The sequence below is a fragment of the Hemicordylus capensis genome, chromosome 1, assembly GCF_027244095.1.
Source record: "Hemicordylus capensis ecotype Gifberg chromosome 1, rHemCap1.1.pri, whole genome shotgun sequence".
NCBI lineage: Eukaryota > Metazoa > Chordata > Lepidosauria > Squamata > Cordylidae > Hemicordylus > Hemicordylus capensis.
In genome coordinates, this window is record NC_069657.1 from 59,446,726 (window position 1) to 59,463,764 (window position 17,039).

The window sequence follows — 17,039 nt, forward strand, 5'->3', positions numbered from 1 at the left end:
AATGTCAGCTGATTTGTATTTTACCCATGAATTATCTAGAAGCATTAAATTATATACCTTCATAGGTAGTCAACAAGACTCTGTAGAGATTGCCCACAATGTGCCTACAAGCTAATTTGTTTACTGAAGATTTGTCGACATTATTACATTTTTTTCATACTCTAGACTATTTTGCTAAAAGCTTACTATTTAATTTTTTTTCCTTTCAAAGCACAGCAACAGAATGGTTGGGCCCATTTAGGAAAACAAAAGTCAGAAGAACCACGTAGATCTACAATTGAATTGAATGACACTGTCCTTCTAAACTGCTGTAAAACTAAGACAGAAGTGCGTGAAAATACGTTGCTTTATTGCATGTCAGAAAAAGTGAAGCTTAATTTTGATTCATTAAGATGCTTGCCGCATAAGTGAGTTGTCAAGCAAGCAGTATGTGGGAGGCTGCAATGGCAGTGCGTAGGTTTGTATGGAAAACAAGTATGGCACTGTGAACAGTTTGTTTCAGCCTATAGGTACTTTTGTTTAACACATGTTAGGGATCTAGTGAGTGAGAACCTTGTCATATGCACCAATATACTGGAGTGAAATCAAGTCACCTAGACTTTCTGATGCAGCTGAATCAAGTGATAGACAATGTCACTACTGCCGGAACAACACCCGGTGTGGCCCCCCTTCCCCCCGGGAGCAATTTGTCCATATGACAAATATATCCTCCCCAGCTTGGCATCAGGGCCTTTGGCTAACCAAGTGTGCTTCCACAACTGCTATCATTTAATGGGAAGGGAAATGATTGACAGCTTTCATTATTAATTCAAAATGTGTTGTTATATGCAAAATGTATCTCCTGCATCTTCAGACATGAGCTGATACAGGAAAATACTGGTTTGGAATATGTGTGAAAAGAACAGTATGTATTCTATAGGCTGTTAGCAGCATTCTACAACAAAAGCTTTCCGCTTCAAATCCATTCTGGGGATTAACATACCATTGAGCAATGTATCTATCAGGTATTGTTCCACTGTTTTAAGATGATTGATTTGTGCCCCTGGCTTGTTGTGCACAACACTTAAAATGCAAGTTTCTTTTGTAGTAAATGAAGTAACTGCTGAACATTTTATTATTTATTATTATTTATTATTTATTTATTTGATTTCTATACCACCCTTCCAAAAATGGGTGATTTACACAGAGAAATAATTAATAAATAAGATGGATCCCTGTCCCCAAAGGGCTCACAATCTAAAAAGAAACAAGATACACACCAGTAACCGTCACTGGAGATACTGTGCTGGGGGTGGATAGGGCCAGTTACTCTCCTCCTCCTAAATAAAGAGAATCACCACATTAAAATGTGCCCCTTTACCAAGTTAGCAGGGGACTTGTCAACTGAATTAGTGCCAAAGGAGACCAGAGCCTGAGAGACCAATTATAGGCTGATATCCTAACAAAGCACCAGTGCTAGGTGAGAAGCACTGGTGTTATGGGTTGAACTAACACAGCACCAGTGTTTGCATGGGTACATTTCACTGACCTCCTCTTTCCCTGGAAGTGCTCTGTGCCACTTGTAAACATGTCTCTGAGGGTTGAGAACCCCTCAGGAGCATGTTTTCAGATGGCACAGAGGGCTTCCAGGGGAAGGGGAGCCCAGGTTTGAAAAACTAAGCACGAGCAAGCAAACTCAACTTTCTCATTGAAAAGGTACATGCGCTTTATTTATCTTTCTTTATAATCAAATCAGTAACTTTAATCATGGGGAGGCGAGATGTCATGTAATGTTATTTGTTATTTGGGGGGGCACAGCATCAAAAAGTTTGAGAAACTCTGGATTTATGAATTAAGAAACACAAAACTGGAAATCTAATACCAATTGAGTGTGTACGATTGTTCAGATGTTCGTGTATAGACATCTGAACACAGGGACAACATAATGGCTGAATACAGCTAAAGCCATCATTGTTTCTCTTTTTCTGCCCGTCTTTCTAAGCCTCTTCCTCCTCATTCATTTCTAGGGTTGGGACCAAATTTTCTCCACAGTGAAATCTGATAGAGAATGTCAGAGTTCCTCTAAAGAGAAACTGAAATGTAAATCCAATTTCAGGATTCATCCTAAGAAGAAAAATATGAGAATTTTCACAGATACAGTGGCCGCTTTATAGTTTATAGTGAGTTTCACTGCTCAAAAAAACCGAGGGTACATTGAGCTTCTGTTGCATCCAAATGCAGCAGTGGAGGCTGCATTCAGCTAGACTGGAGTCTAGCCGGGAAGAAGGTCTTCCTACTCTCCCACCATGAATGGCTGTGCGGGCCTGTCCTTCAAGAAAGAGCTGATGGAGCTGGTCATGGAGTTGGTGTAGGAATCTCCCAGACATTTGGTGTTGGGGAAATTCAATATCCACTTTGAGGCTGGCTTGTCTGGTGCACGTCAGGAGTTCATAGTGGCCAGGACAACTATGGGCCTATCCCAATTAATTTTTGAACCAACTCATGTAGCCGGCCACACACTCGATTTGGTCTTTTGTTTGGATCGGGGGGTGTTATGTGGGTGGTGGATCCTATGGTTTTCCCATTGTCATGGATGGTCCACTACCTGGGTAAGGTTAGTTTCACAGCCACAATCCACCCTTGACGGGGTGGTGGACCTAATAGGATGGTCTGCCCGGAAAGGCTGCTGTATCCTGTAGGATTCCAAAAAGCCTTGGAGGGTTTTAATGTTGGTGCAGCCAGTGATTCAGTCAATGCCCTGGTGGGAACCTGGAATAGGGAATTCACCAGGGCTTTAGACATGATTGCTCCTACCGACCTTGCTCCTCACCAACCTTTTGGAGTTCTTTGAGAGTGTCAAGAAGTGTGTGGATAAAGGTGATCCAGTTGACATAGTATTCCTGGACTTCCAAAAGGCTTCCGACAAATTTCCTGATCAAAGGTTCTTGAGAAAACTTAGCAGTCGTGGGATAAGGGGACAAGTACATGTGTGTATTGCTAACTGGTTGAAGGACAGGAAACAGAGGGTAGGTATAAATGGAGAGTTTTCACAATGTACAGAAGTAAGAAGTGGCATCCCCCAGGGATCTGTACTGGGACCAGTGCTTTTTAATTTATTCATAAATGATCTAGAAGTTGGGGTAAGCAGAGAATTGGCCATATTTGCAGATGATACCAAACTATTTAGGGCAGTGAAATCCAAAACAGATTGTGAGGTGCTCCAAAAGGATCTCTCCAAACTGGGTGAGTGGGCAACAAAATGGCAAATGCAGTTCAATGTTGGCAAGTGTATAGTGGTGCACATTTATTTATTTATTCATTCAATTTCTATACCACCCTTCCAAAAATGGCTCAGGGTGGTTTACACAGGGTTGGGGACAGGGTGGTTTACTGTCCCCAAAGGGCTCACAATCTAAAAAGAAACATGGAGGTACTGTGCTGGGGGTGGATAGGGCCAGTTACTCTCTCTTTGCTAAATAAAGAGAATTATTGAGACGAAAAACCCCAACTTCAAGTATATGCTGATGGGATCTGAACTGTCGGTGACTGACCAGGAGAGATCTTGGGGTCGTGGTGGACAGCTTTTTGAAAGTGCCAACTCAATGTGCGGCAGCTGTGAAAAAGACTAATTCCATGGTAGGGATCATTAGGAAGGAAATCGAAAATAAAACTACTCATATTATAATGCCCTTATACAAAACTATGGTGCAGCCACACCTGGAGTACTGCATACAATTCTGGTCATCACATCTAAAAAAAGACATTGTAGAAATGGAAAAGGTGCAGAAAACGGCAACCAAGATGATCAGGGAGCTAGAGCACCTTTCTCATGAGGCAAGGCTACAACACCTGTCGCTATTTAGTTTAGAAAAAAGACTGCTGGGAGACATGATAGAGGTTTATAAGATCATGCATGGTGTGGAGAAAGTGAATAGAGAGAAAGTCTTCTCCCTCTCCCATAACACTAGAACCAGGGATCATCCCATGAAATTGATTGCCAGGAAATTTAGGAGCAACAAATGGAGGTACTTTTTCACACGCATAATCAACTTGTGGAATTCTCTGTCACAAGATGTAGTGACAGCCAACAACCTGGAAGGCTTTAAGAGGGGTTTGGATAACTTCATGGAGGAGAGGTCTATCAACAGTTACTAGTCTGAGGGCTACAGGCCACCTCCAACCTCAGAGGCAGTATGCCTCTGAGTACCAGTTGCAGGGGAGTAACAGCAGGAGAGAGGACATGCCCTCAGCTCATGCCTGTAGACTTCCAACGGCATCTGGTGGGCCACTGTGTGAAACAGGATGCTGGAGTAGATGGGCCTAGGGCCTGATCCAGCAACGCTGTTCTTATGTTCTTACCACCAGTATGTCTGGTGGCCTTCTCTGTAGCTGCTCCTGGGCTGTGGAATGCACTCCTGGCAGAAATCCATAGTTTGAGTTTGTTGTTGGCTTTCAGGAAAGCCCTTAAAACCTATCTGTTTGGCTTAGCCTTTCAGGGTTTTTAAACTGTTTTAAATGTTTTAATGGTTTTATGCTGTTTTAAATTGTTCTGTAATGATTGTTTTTAAAAGGATTGATTTGTGGGTTTTATTTTTATTGTTGTGCACTACCTAGATGGAGTGGTATAGAAATGTAATAAATATATGAAAGAAAGAAAGAAAGAAAGAAAGAAAGAAAGAAAGAAAGAAAGAAAGAAAGAAAGAAAGAAAGAAGCCCGCACAGCCAGTTAGGGATGTGGAAACAGTTCAAGGGGGGTTCGGTTTTACGTTGAACTGATTTGGTTTGATGATTCAGGGGTCAAACCGAATCCCCCCATTCAGTCTGACCTCAAACCAAAATACCCCCCCAGGTTTGGGGGTCCGCAATTTTTTAAAAAATATATATTTAAAAATATTTCCTCTAGCTCCTTTGGGGGCTTCCTCTAGACTGTGGGCCAAAAAGAAATGGCCACCAGACATCTGCAAATGGCCTCTGTGAGGCTCTGGGCCATGGCAGGCCTCACAGAGGCCATTTGCACGTGCACGGCCGTGGAGAAAATGGCCAATGTACCAAGGCCTGAAAGGGCCGAAAAAGAGTTAAAACCGTCTCCGGCAGTGACGAATGAAGCTGACAGGGGAAGGGGGACCTTTGTGGACCCCCCTGAAACCTAGAGGAAGCCCCCCAAAGGGGCTAGAGGGAAAAATAATTTTTAAAAAACTTTGCAACCTGCCCCCCCAGACTGAACCAAACCGGGGGGGGGGGTGTTCTAAGGGGTGCTGGACAGAACTGGTCCAGTCCGGACTTGAACTGAACCGGGCCAGCTGGTTCCATGCACAACCCTACAGTCAGTTCCTGCTCCTCTCTGCAGCCTCAGTGTCTGCAGCCTCACTTATTGCAGAGAAGACACTCTCCCTGTCTTCTGAATGTGTACAGGAGAGTAGGGGGTTAGGAACATAGGAAACTGCCATATACTGAGTCAGACCATTGGTCTCTCTAGCTCAGTATTGTCTTCACAGACTGGCAGCGGCTTCTCCAAGGTTGCAGGCAGGAATCTCTCTCAGCCCTATCTTGGAGAAGCCAGGGAGGGAACTTGGAACCTTCTGCTCTTCCCAAAGCGGCTCCATCCCCTGAGGGGAATATCTTGCAGTGCTCACACATCAAGGTTGTGGGGGAGTGAAACCATGGGTCCACTGGATCCACAGTTCCATGCCATGTGAGAATGTAGCCAGTTTCTCCATATCCCTATTCCCTTGTATAGACCCTTTGACTTTCTGTAACAGTAAACTATTTATTGGTTCTTTTCAGTGGAATACATGAAAAGGGGCCCTGCACATCTGTTGGCCTTACCTTCCACCTTTGCATATTCAGAAAAGGTCTGTATGTGTGCAGAATCCTGAATGCAGGATGCAGTGACTGAAAATGGCTATATTTCTCCCCCCTGGATATTCATTTGTTTTATATCTTCCACATTCCAGCAAATATGTAAGCCCACCATCTATGTCTTTTTTCTTCTTGTCGTTACTGCTATATAAGGCAAATGCAGCATTCTCAGCAAAACCTTAATAAAAACCAAATATCAGAGGATATTTTACAGAAATTCCTGATCATGTAACTTGAGTAAAAATTCCAATTGGATAAGTATTTGGAACTGATTGTCTTGTGAATCATTTAGAGTCTAGTCCCCTATTAGTGCTGGATGGAAGAACTAAGTAATCCCCATTATCATGAATAGCAGTTAAACACACAAATTCCTCCCCTTCAGAGCCTCAAAGGACCGAAATTCATTTAAAGGAATTGTTTCTGCCATCAGGTTGTCCTTTTTTTCTACACTGCTTTGACCTATGAAAGTTGAGGCAGAGCAACCTAATACTGATATAAGGAAGGCAACAGGACTCTCCTCCTCCTCCTCAGACAAACGTCAATAGGATGTGGAACAATGATTATCATTGGCATTATTAAAACATACAAAACATTTTCTTCCCTTGAACCAATATGTATAATTATTTCTTTGAATAAATGTTTCCCCAAAAAACTTTTGTACAATATACATTGAAAAAGATGAAGGGAAGGAGCAAGTTGTTTGTTCATCCTGAATGCAATATTACTGCTGCTCAAGTAGCTTTTCTATATTGGAAATTCAGATGCTACACTTCAAAGAATCCTAGATGGAACTTTGGCTTGCTGCATGCCAAGAAAAGGAAGTTTTACTTTAGTCTACAATAGACTGATTGGCCTAGTGCAAAAGGTCACCAAACACTACACATGCCTGCTTGGGGCCAAAGCTTAGCAGGGAAATCCTGCCAAGCAGGATTAAGACAACTATTCTCTCTTCAGTATGCATGCATAACTCTCCTTAGCATCAAGGGCAGTTATGCATGCATGTTGAAAGAAGAATAGACCCCTAAGTGTGCAACAAGATTTTGCAATGTGTCAGATGGCTTGTTTGACACAAGCAAACTCAACTGAAGAGCTGGGGTGGGGGTGGGGGGCTAGAGAAAAGAAAAACCAATGCTAGAAAGAAGAAAAACAAATACTTGTTCTGTTTAAATGTCTTAAGAAGTCATGTATCCTTCCTGAAAACATCTGAATGGTGACAGTGGAATACACAACAGTATAGGAATAGGAATCAGAAACTGGCCTTCGGAGTGGTAGTATGAAAAAGTATTCATATATTCTGTGAGAGAATAGGTTTCACCCTCATGTTTTATACTTCTACCCCTAATGTTTAACAGTGAGCAAGGCATGTTGGTTTTACGAACATAGGAAGCTGCTATATACTGCGTCATATGCAGCCAGGGCAAACCCTGCTTAGCTAAGGGGACAAGTCATGCTTGCTACTACAAGACCAGCTCTCCTCCTATTTTCTTCCCTGGAACCAATATGTAACCAACTGTTTGAACCAACCATATGAACCAACTGTTTTGTAACAGTTGACCATATAATAGTGCCTTTATTCCTGAGTTCAACCAGACATAGTGGCCTTTGAACTGTGAAACAGGTTGTCTATGTCACTATAACCCTATTTAGTCCAGTTGCGTAGCCATTTGAATGGCGGCTTGGGTCTGGCCCTGCTCAGCTGCCCCCTCCAGTTATGCCTGTGTGCATGATGTCACGCACACGGGGGCATGGCTCGGACTCCAGAGGAGCTCAGAGCAAACTCCCCCCTCCTGCCCGGGCTGCTGAGTGCCCAGGCGAACTCTCTCTTTTTAAATTTCAGGCAGTGCCGGCTGCCTGATTAGACATTTCCCCCTTTCTCTCCCTCTCTGGAGGGAGAGAAAGGGGAAAACATCCTATCGGGCAGCCGGCGCTGCCTGATATACAGAAAAGAGAGTTCATCCGGGCTCTCGGCAGCCCGGGCGAGAGGGGGGAGTTCCCTCTGGGCTCCATCAGAGCCTGAGCCACGCCCTGTGCATGTGACATCATACGCATGGGCGTAACTGGAGGGGACCACCGAGCGGGGCTGGACCCGGGCCACTGTTTGGCTGGCTCTACAGCTGCTCTTGGGGATACTGAATGCAAGTACAGAAACCCCAGATTCCATATCAGCCAGCTGGGACTTATATACAGAAGATGTATGTGTTTATATAATGATGAAGACAAACTGATTCACAACTCTTAGGTCAAGATCTAAGATTCAGTACTCTAGTGAATGTTGTAATGACTTCCTATGAATAGTTGTTCTTCAGGCCCAAGTCTGGTGTCTGGAGTAAGCTTCATTGGGTAGCTTCCTAGGGCCCTCAAAAGGGCCACTGCTGGTCCCTGAGACCACCTCTGTGTCCATAGCCTTCCAGTTGTGTGGGGGAGTGCCTCTCTGGCAGTTTTCTGAGGGCATCCTGAAACCTGGAACCACCTCTGCTCATGCCATATTGCACACTATGTGCCATATTTCACATATTCACATGTAACAGGAGACTGGAGTTGCAGGGACCCATGGTTTCTTTACTCTTATGTCCGAACGTGTGCAACTCCAGCACCTTTGGTAGCACAACCCGCAGTTGCACTGTGGAGACCCCAATTTTAACCCTTAGTTTGTAGTGAGTTTCACTGCTCCAAACCTAGGGTCCACAGAGCTTCCCTACCATTTGAATGCAGCACTGGGGGCTACATTTGGCCTGACTGGAGCTAAGGGAAGAAGCCTCTCTCTCTCTCTCTCTCTCTCTCTCTCTCCATGATTGCCTGTACAGGCTGTCCTTCAAGCAAGAAGGAAGCCTGCCCAGCCAGCTCCCCATCTCTCTACAGTCTCACAGAGATGACGACTCTCCAGTGCATCCAAATTCAGACAGGAGAGCGGGGGGTGGGACATGGAACCGGGGGTCCACGGTTCCATGTTACATGTACATGCAAATGTGGCTATTGTTTTTGAAACTCCCCTCAGTTTCAGACAGCAGCTTCCCATGCCACATGACAAACTACTTTCCATGCCACATGACAAACCGAGACGAAGGAATCATGAGAAGCTGCTGTTGAAGAAATACAAATCTAAAGTCCTTGTTGGGTCACAGAACCACTATCATGGTTCCTTGGATTCTGATTGTGATAACTGAAATACTTGGATTTTAGCCAATATTTTTCAATGAACTTGCATGTAACTTTGTACCCAGACCCAAGGAGACACGGATGCAGTTACATTTGGTGAAACTGGCCTCTTTATTAACATTCCAATTGCAGTGGACTTGTTAAGGCATTCCGCTGGGATTGGCGCTCCACCCCCACATTCCGGGCACTCACAGGTCGGCCACACGCGTGGCTGCCTTACCCTAAGGCCTAGGGCTCTGGCATCTTTGCTCGAGGCAATTTGATCGCTGACAAGAGGGCACGCCCTTCTCAGCCGACCTAATGTCAGGTCCCTGCTGTCGGCGCTATCCCTCCGACACTGTCCAGCCATACGGAAGGAAGCCGCCTAGAGTGGGGTAGGAGTAGAGCTGCATCCCCAATCTGTCAAGCCTCAGGGAATCAGCGCCTCCTAGTTGAAGCCCCAAAGCTTACCTAAGGTGCTGCACCAATTATTTCCCGGTTTTTACCCGCACTGTACCTGCCACTGCGGGCGTTAGCCTAGCTTAATGCCCCGCACCCCACAGGCCCTGCAGGACCATTGCCAATCCCAGCCTCCAGTCATCAATGAGTAGCTGCATCCCCTCAGGTGAAAGGTGTACCCCATCACCTCTGTAGAGTGTGGGCTGCGACAAGAGTATGTCATCGTGCGGTATGCAACCGCCCCACCAGAAAGCATGTCATCGCCGGGTTAACTCCCCGTCTAGTAGGGGTGTGCATTTAGGAATTTTCTTGTTTCGATTTGTATCCGAATCGAAACATCCCCGTTTTGTTTTGTACCCAAATTTTCTGAATCCGAATCAGCCCTGTTTTGTTTTGTAGCCAAATTTTCCGAATCCGAATAGATTTGGATTTTTAAAAAGGGTCCCAGGGCAAAAAGAGTGGGTGGTGGTAGTGTCCAATGGGTGGAAGCTACCACCCAAATTTCAAAGGAATTAGACAAAGGGCTGATTTTTTTGTGTGAATTTTTTTTAAGTTTACACATCTTTAAGAATTTTCCCATAGGGAATAATGGGGATTCCATCAAATGTATCGCTTCAAATCAAGGGGAAAGGGATGACCCTGAGCAGAGTGTGGTGGGTGGTAGTGCCCAATGGGGGCAAGGAAATTTCCAGAATTATTTCAAAGGAATTGGGCAAAGGGCTGATCTTTTGTGATTTGTTGAAGTTTGTGTGTCTTTAAGATTTCTCCCATAGGGAATAATGGAGGTTTCAGCAGCCCCATAATTCCACTTGGAGGGCACTGGGGTTGCCCAGAGCGAGGGGTTGTGTAGTGCACATAGGGTGCCAACCACCCCCACACCCACAAGCCTGTGGGGTACTGGGTTTTGTTGTTTCTGCGGTATTCATTGTAGATATTCTGGTAGCATATGAGATTTTCAGTGAAAAACAAGAATCCACTCTCATATGCTACCAGAGAATCTACACACAGAACACCACAGACACAGCAGAACCCAGCACCCCATAGGTTAGCAACCCTTCCCCTGGCCAATGTGGGGTCAGTAAAGAGTGGGAAGAAGCAAAAGAGCCAATGGGGAACAAGGAGGGAATTGTCAGCAGGTCAGCCCATGATTTAGGTCACTGATCAGAAGGCTGGAAAGGTGGGAAATTCAAAGAGATGTCAAACACAAAATGGAGACTGACTCAGAGATCACCACAAAATGGAGGTCTGAAACAACAAAATGTTTTGTAGCCGAAACAGGGACATTTTGTTTTGTATACAAAACTTTTGGATCTGGAAAATGGGTGTTTTGTTTTGTCTACAAAACACCCGAAACAGGCTGTTTTGGGTACAAAATGTTTTGTATCCGAAACGTTTCGCACATCCCTACCGTCTAGCCCTAAGTGTGTCATCGCCGGTTTAAATCCCCGTCTAGCCCTATCGATCTTGTTCTGCTTATGTGCCCCCCTCCATACTCCATGCTGCGTGATGTCAGACAAGAGTATAACCATGTCCGGGCACCATGCCAGCACCTCCTCCAGGTCCCGTATAGTCTGCTGAGACAGCGAGAATCCCGGCTGGCTGACTAGGTCATTGACCCCGCAATGCAGCAGCAGGATTTCCGGCACCGGATTCTCCTCGAGGAATTTGCACAGCATTGGCAGAAATTTGGCCCTCCGCATGCCCATTCCATGCTGCTCCACTGAGGCCCATTGTCCCAGGCCCACCTGTGTTCCAGGTTCGGTGCCCTGCACCCATTTGAATGCCCAAAATGAAGGAGTAGCCTAAGACGAGGCGTCCCAGGCCAATAAGCATTTCCCGCCACTTAGCTGAGACCATGTCCCACACCTATGTGCGTTCCTGCAACAGCACTGAGACCCATGCCTCGGGCCTGTGTTCTGTGCCACCAGATTGAGACCCGTGTCCCAGACCAATGAGCATTCACGCCACCTAGCTGAGCTGAGACCCACGTTCCAAGCCATTCAGTGTTCCATGCCACATCGCTGAGATCTGTGTCCCAGGCCATTCCGTGTTCCAAGCCACATGGCTGAGACCCACATCTCAGACCACTGTGTGCTCTCCACCACACTGTTGAGACCCGCGTCCCAGGCCAATCAGTGCATTCTGAGTTTGAAACCACATGGCTGAGACGCGCGTCCCGGGCCACCATGCGTTCTTGTGCGTTTTCCACCATATTGCTGAGACCCGCGTCCCAGGCCACTACGTATTCCAATCCACATAGCCGAGACCCACATCCCAGACCACTGTGTGTTCACCCCGATAGCTGAGACCTGCATCCCAGGCTCATCTGTACTCAACGCCCGATGGTGTTCCACCCCACATAGCTGGGACCCCCGTCCCAGGCAATTGTTTGTGTGTGGCTGCTCCAGAAGTCACACTAGTGACTTGGCAGACCCCTAGGGTCTATAACTAAGCAGCACTGGGCTGGGGTATGTCCCTGGTGGGTCATATCGCCCTCTAAGTTCCCCACCTGGCTGGTGGGGGGTCGAGCCCGTAGTGTGCTGATCTGAAGATTTTACGTTCTGCTTTTTCTCCCAGGTGCCCAGAGCAGCGCCCTGCCCATTCAGGCTCCTCCACACAACAAACCAACCCCATGGAGCATGTTAGGCCGAGAGAGAGAGACTAGCCCGGACATAGCCAGTCCAAGGAGCTCTCGCCCTCCGAGCCCCCCCCCCATAACCTGGGGGTTCTCCAGGGAGGAATCGGGGGGAGGCAAACATAAGATGCCGGCATGGGGACTTGTAACCTACTGCTCTTCCCAGAGCGGTTCCATTCTCCAAGGAGAACAGCCTACAGTGCCCAGACTGGCTACAAGCCAGGTTTGCTACCCCAAGTCCCACTCTATTGTGAGGCTCCTGGAGCTTGTGGCTTTGTTCTTTGTAGGCCTTTGGGGTTGGAATTGGGTGCCGCAAGTGAATGTACTCCCTTAAAATGTCTTATCTTGGTTGTAACTGGGTGCAAAGAGTGAACGCACTCCCTTAAAGATGGCTTGAGCATCCATACAAAACTGTGGGGCAGCCGAGGCCCCTAAGTCCTGAGGAAGCCCATGGCCTTAGGCTAGTCACTTACCCTCCATATGATGTGCGGGAAATAGCGCATCCCTGACGTAGGTACCCTTATTGGACGAGGGCGCCCTGAAGTGTAGGTGCAATCGGATGTCTCACCTTACAGAGGCCTCAGGAGGTAAGTGCATGACTTGTTCCCTCCCAAACTTGGAGTCCCTTGCAACTGGGGGTCTCACAGGAGCTAGGCTCACGTCCTAACAGCCTGAAGCCACAAAATATATTAGCCACAAAATATTAGCAACACACACTTAATTACCGACCTGTAGACATAAAGCACTAGTGGAACCCCCTTAATTATGCCTTTAGTGTGAAGGCTGTTGGTCAACAGGCGCCGGGGTCATCTGCTAGGCCCTGAGGGTTAGGGGACCACTATGTGAAACAGCACTGGCCCAGGTGCCCTGTCCAGCAAGGCTGGACGACCCTGCTCTGCGCCGAAAAAACCCAGTGGCATGGGCCCTGAGGGTTCTTAAGGGAGGAATAAGGAGGGAGGAGTAAATATGAGATGCCAGAGTGGGAACCTGGAACCTTCTGCTCTTCCCAGAGCGGCTCCATCCCCCGAGGTGAATGACCCCCGTTGCTCACCCCTCAAGTCTCCTATTCATATGTAACCAGGGCAGACCCTGCTCCGCTAAGGGGACAAGACATGCTTGCCATCACCAGACCAGTTCCCCTCTCTAACCCTTTCTCAACTAGGCACTGCACCTGTTGTGTTCAATGGAGACTCCGGCTCGTTACAGAACTCTGCCCATACAGTGTGCACTGAAATTCAGTCCTCAGAATGTGGTTGTAAGGAATTTACAGTGCGTTCTCCTAATTACCACACTGTGCCCTGAAAGGCCTGTTGGCAGAACATTAGAGTTATTATTACTACTATTATTGTTATTATTATTATTACATTTACCACACTGTGCCCTGAAAGGCCTGTTGGCAGAACATTAAAGTTATTTTTTATTTCAAGTAAAATGTGCCATCGAGTCAGTTTCGACTCCTGGCGACCACAGAGCCCTGTGGTTGTCTTTGGTAGAATACAAGAGGGGTTTGCCATTGCCTCTTCCCATGCAGTACGAGATTATGCCTTCCAGCATCTTCCTATATCGCTGTTGCCTGATATAGCTGTTTCCCATAGTCTGGGAAACACACCAGTGGGGATTTGAAATGGCAACCTCTGGCTTGATAATCAAGTCATTGTCCGTAGTTCTGCTCCAGAATCTACTTTAAGAGCTATGATGAAACAGACAGCCAGAGCTGACCGAAGCTGCATCAAGTGCCTTTCCATTTATACAGCTTATTTTTTATTCTATTTTTATCTATTTATTTACATTTTATATGCCGCTCTTCCTCGAAGGAGCCCAAAGCAGTGTAGTACATACTTGAGCTTCTCCTTACAACACCCTGCGAAGTAGGTTAGGCTGAGAGAGAAGTGACTGGCCCAAAGCCACCCAGATAGTATCATGGCTGAATGGGGACCTGAACATGGGTCTCCCCAGTCCTAGTCCAGCCCTCTAACCACTATACCACGCTGAATGAATGAAGATAAGTTGCCTCTTAAGGAATGCAAGTCACCAAATTTATCACAGTCCAAGGGTATGCATACATTTGCTTCCTGATTGCAGTGCTTATATTATAATTGAACTATAACAATTTAAGTATCCCCTATGAATTAATCTGATATTGCTCTGAAACACCCCTGATTATTGCAATCTCATTCAGTGCATATATAGACCCTGTTCAACTCCCATTTGTGTAGCATAATCATGTGATGACATTAATCACCAGACACTCAAAACAGTTTACTCGGGGTTCACATATAATGTGAGCAGGGGAGCTAATAAATAAATGAGCTTTAAAATAAATTGCCATTGTAACTAAAGTTCCATGAAAAGTAGCTGCTGTTTCCTCTGCTTGTTTAAATTCACAGTGTTACTGCATTCTTATGCCACCCTTCATTAAAGTTCCATCATTGATTTTAATTATAAACCTCCCAATTTTTAGGTGTCCATGTCCGGTTGTGAGTTTCCAGATGGCCCCTGGCTAAAATTTGCAGTTCAGGCTTTCACCTGAATATGTTAGTGTGACATATTTATCCTGGGGGACAGCAGTCAATGCACAGAGCGCTATAACTTACATGTCAAAGAATATGCACATAAACAAAAGAGAAGGTAGCACTGAGAGCATAAGGCACTAAGAGCAAGGCTAGAGAGAGGGCGGGAGTAGAAGTACCCAATGGTGCAGAAGCCGGGCCCAAGGCCCTTCCAAACCCGCTGAGGGGTTCAAATGTATAAGCATCCAGAGACTCCTTGCTGGCTGCAGTTGGAAACAAAGTGAAGGTGCCAAAGTGAAGTTTCCAAAGCAAAGTTGTAAACACAGTGAAGCAGGTTGGCTTGAAGGCCCACCCTGCCTCCACCGGCGCCATGCAAACCGTGGCCCGAGGGCCCAGCCACATGGTCGCAGGCACCTCGGAGCACCCAAACCGCCCCCCAGGAACATACCTTCGGCTGGGATGGAACCCGGCCAGCAGCTCCGGCCGCTCACTGTTACTAGCAAGCAGGCTTAAAAGCCCGCGCTCGCCTCCGCAGATCCACGGACCGCGCCCGGCCCGGTGGCAAGCCGGCCTGGCTGCATGCCTGCCAAGCCCGGGAACATGGCTACGGGCGGCGGGCTTAAAAGCCCGCCCCCCGCCAATGCCGCTACCACATGATTGCTGAGGCTGAGCTAGGCCCAAAATGCAGGCTGAAAATTGCCTGCAACCAGGATCCAACGTGGCCTGGCCACACGACATTGAATGTGGAGGGGTGGTCTTAAAAGCCCAAAGCCTCCACCGCGGCCCGGCAGCCCAGCGCTGAAAAGGGGGGGGGGGTGCCGGCCGAAAATTGCCTGCAGCTGGGATCTGCTGCAGCCCGGCCACCCAACATTGAATGGGTTGCGGTGGGCTTAAAAGCCCGAAGCCCCCTCTTACAGCCCCCCGGAGCAGCCAAGTTTCTCCCGCAGGCCTGGCCGCATGCACAGCCGGCCTGGGAGAAATGCTTGCCCACGTCCACTCTCTGCAGCTCTGAGAGATGGATTGGGCGGTCGCCTGTATGCAGGCCGTAGGCCCACTCCGGCCCCGCCCCCCAAGAGGACGCCTGACCAATGGGAGTCAGCTCCCAGCATCACGTGCTCCTCCTAGGGGGCTGAGGCAAATGAGCTGTGCAGCCTAGAGCAGCTGTGATCAGCTTGCTTTTACCTGGCATATTAAAAAATATTTTCAAGGACAATGTAGAGACAGTTAAAATACAGGGGTCTGTCCCCACTGGCTTCAGGTACATGGCAGTGTTGCCTTTTTGGATCAAGGGTCAAATAACCAATTCATGTGATCAAACTGCCATTTTGAGGATGGGTTGAATGGATCTGGGAAGATTTGAGTATGAGATAAAGCAGTCATGTAATTCCTTCTATCAGCTTCCAGTTCAGCCCATCTTTCAGCATTTCAAAGCTTCTGGATTGAAAAGGCTGAATTATGCAATAGTGAAGCTGTCACATGACTACTTTGCCATGTATGAAATTCTGCATATCTCCCAATAGTCCTTATTCTTAATGTGGCAGTTTGGATGTGTAAATTAATCCTACTAGAAATATTCCATGCAGTATTTCACATGTCTGAATGTCTTTGAAGATGCAAAATGAAGCAATGTCATTGTAGTGATGGAGAACATTACGTCATATTATTATTGCATCTTTAGGATTCATGGTGTCCATGATTTGTAGTGAAATCCTATTGTATGGTACCATCTTTTGACATCTGGAGGTTTCTCTGGTAAATGGGTGCAACAATGCAAATGCATTATTGGGGGAGGGGGGAGGCTCCAACAATGGAAAAGGTCTTGACAGTGTCCAGGAGAGAAGCCTCTTTAAATTAACCATACAAAAACTTGTATCGGAATGTGACGTATAAATGGAAACAGATCATGGAAATTGGAACAGACTACACCAGTCCCTCAGGCATTTTGCTCAGGTGTAATGCTTAATCAGACAGGAGTATAGATAAATTTTATATTAGACTAGCTGACCCGTGCGGCCGCCGCCGCCCTGCGGGGGCCGATTGCAGCCCCCGCCGCCTCGCCTCCGCGGCCCGGCCAGTCCCACCGCCTCGCTTCCGCGGCCGGGCCCGGCCAGGCCAGGCTACCTCTCTCTCTCCTCCCGCCCCCTGTCTCCGGCGGGGCAGAGTGCGGCCGCCGCTGCCAGCGGGCCTGGCCGGCCCCAGAGTGCCGCCATCAGGCCCGCCGCCTCGCTTCCGCGGCTGGGCCCGGCCCCGCCGTCTCGCTGGGCCCGCCGCTCGCTGGTCCCCGCCACCACGGCCTGGCCCGCCGCCATCGCGCTGGGCCCGCCGCCTCGCCCCGCCTCACGGCCGGGGCCGCCGCCACCTTGCTGGGCCCACCGCCTCGCTGGGCTCCGCCGCCGCGGCCCTGGGCCCACCGCCTTGCCTCCACAGCCGCCCAGCAAGCGAATTCTCCTGGGTGTGCTGCC

The 17,039-nt window shown here is 47.6% G+C and overlaps 1 long non-coding RNA gene across 1 annotated transcript in view; it reads right to left on the reverse strand.

Annotated features, from left to right (window-relative positions):
* Positions 1–15,627, reverse strand: part of LOC128347445 (uncharacterized) — a 37,999-nt gene extending 22,372 nt beyond the window's left edge. Inside the window, exon 1 of the long non-coding RNA XR_008317569.1 lies at positions 15,026–15,627. This is a non-coding gene — a long non-coding RNA (uncharacterized LOC128347445). The remainder of the gene's footprint in view (positions 1–15,025) is intronic.
* Between the last annotated feature and the right edge of the window lie 1,412 nt (positions 15,628–17,039).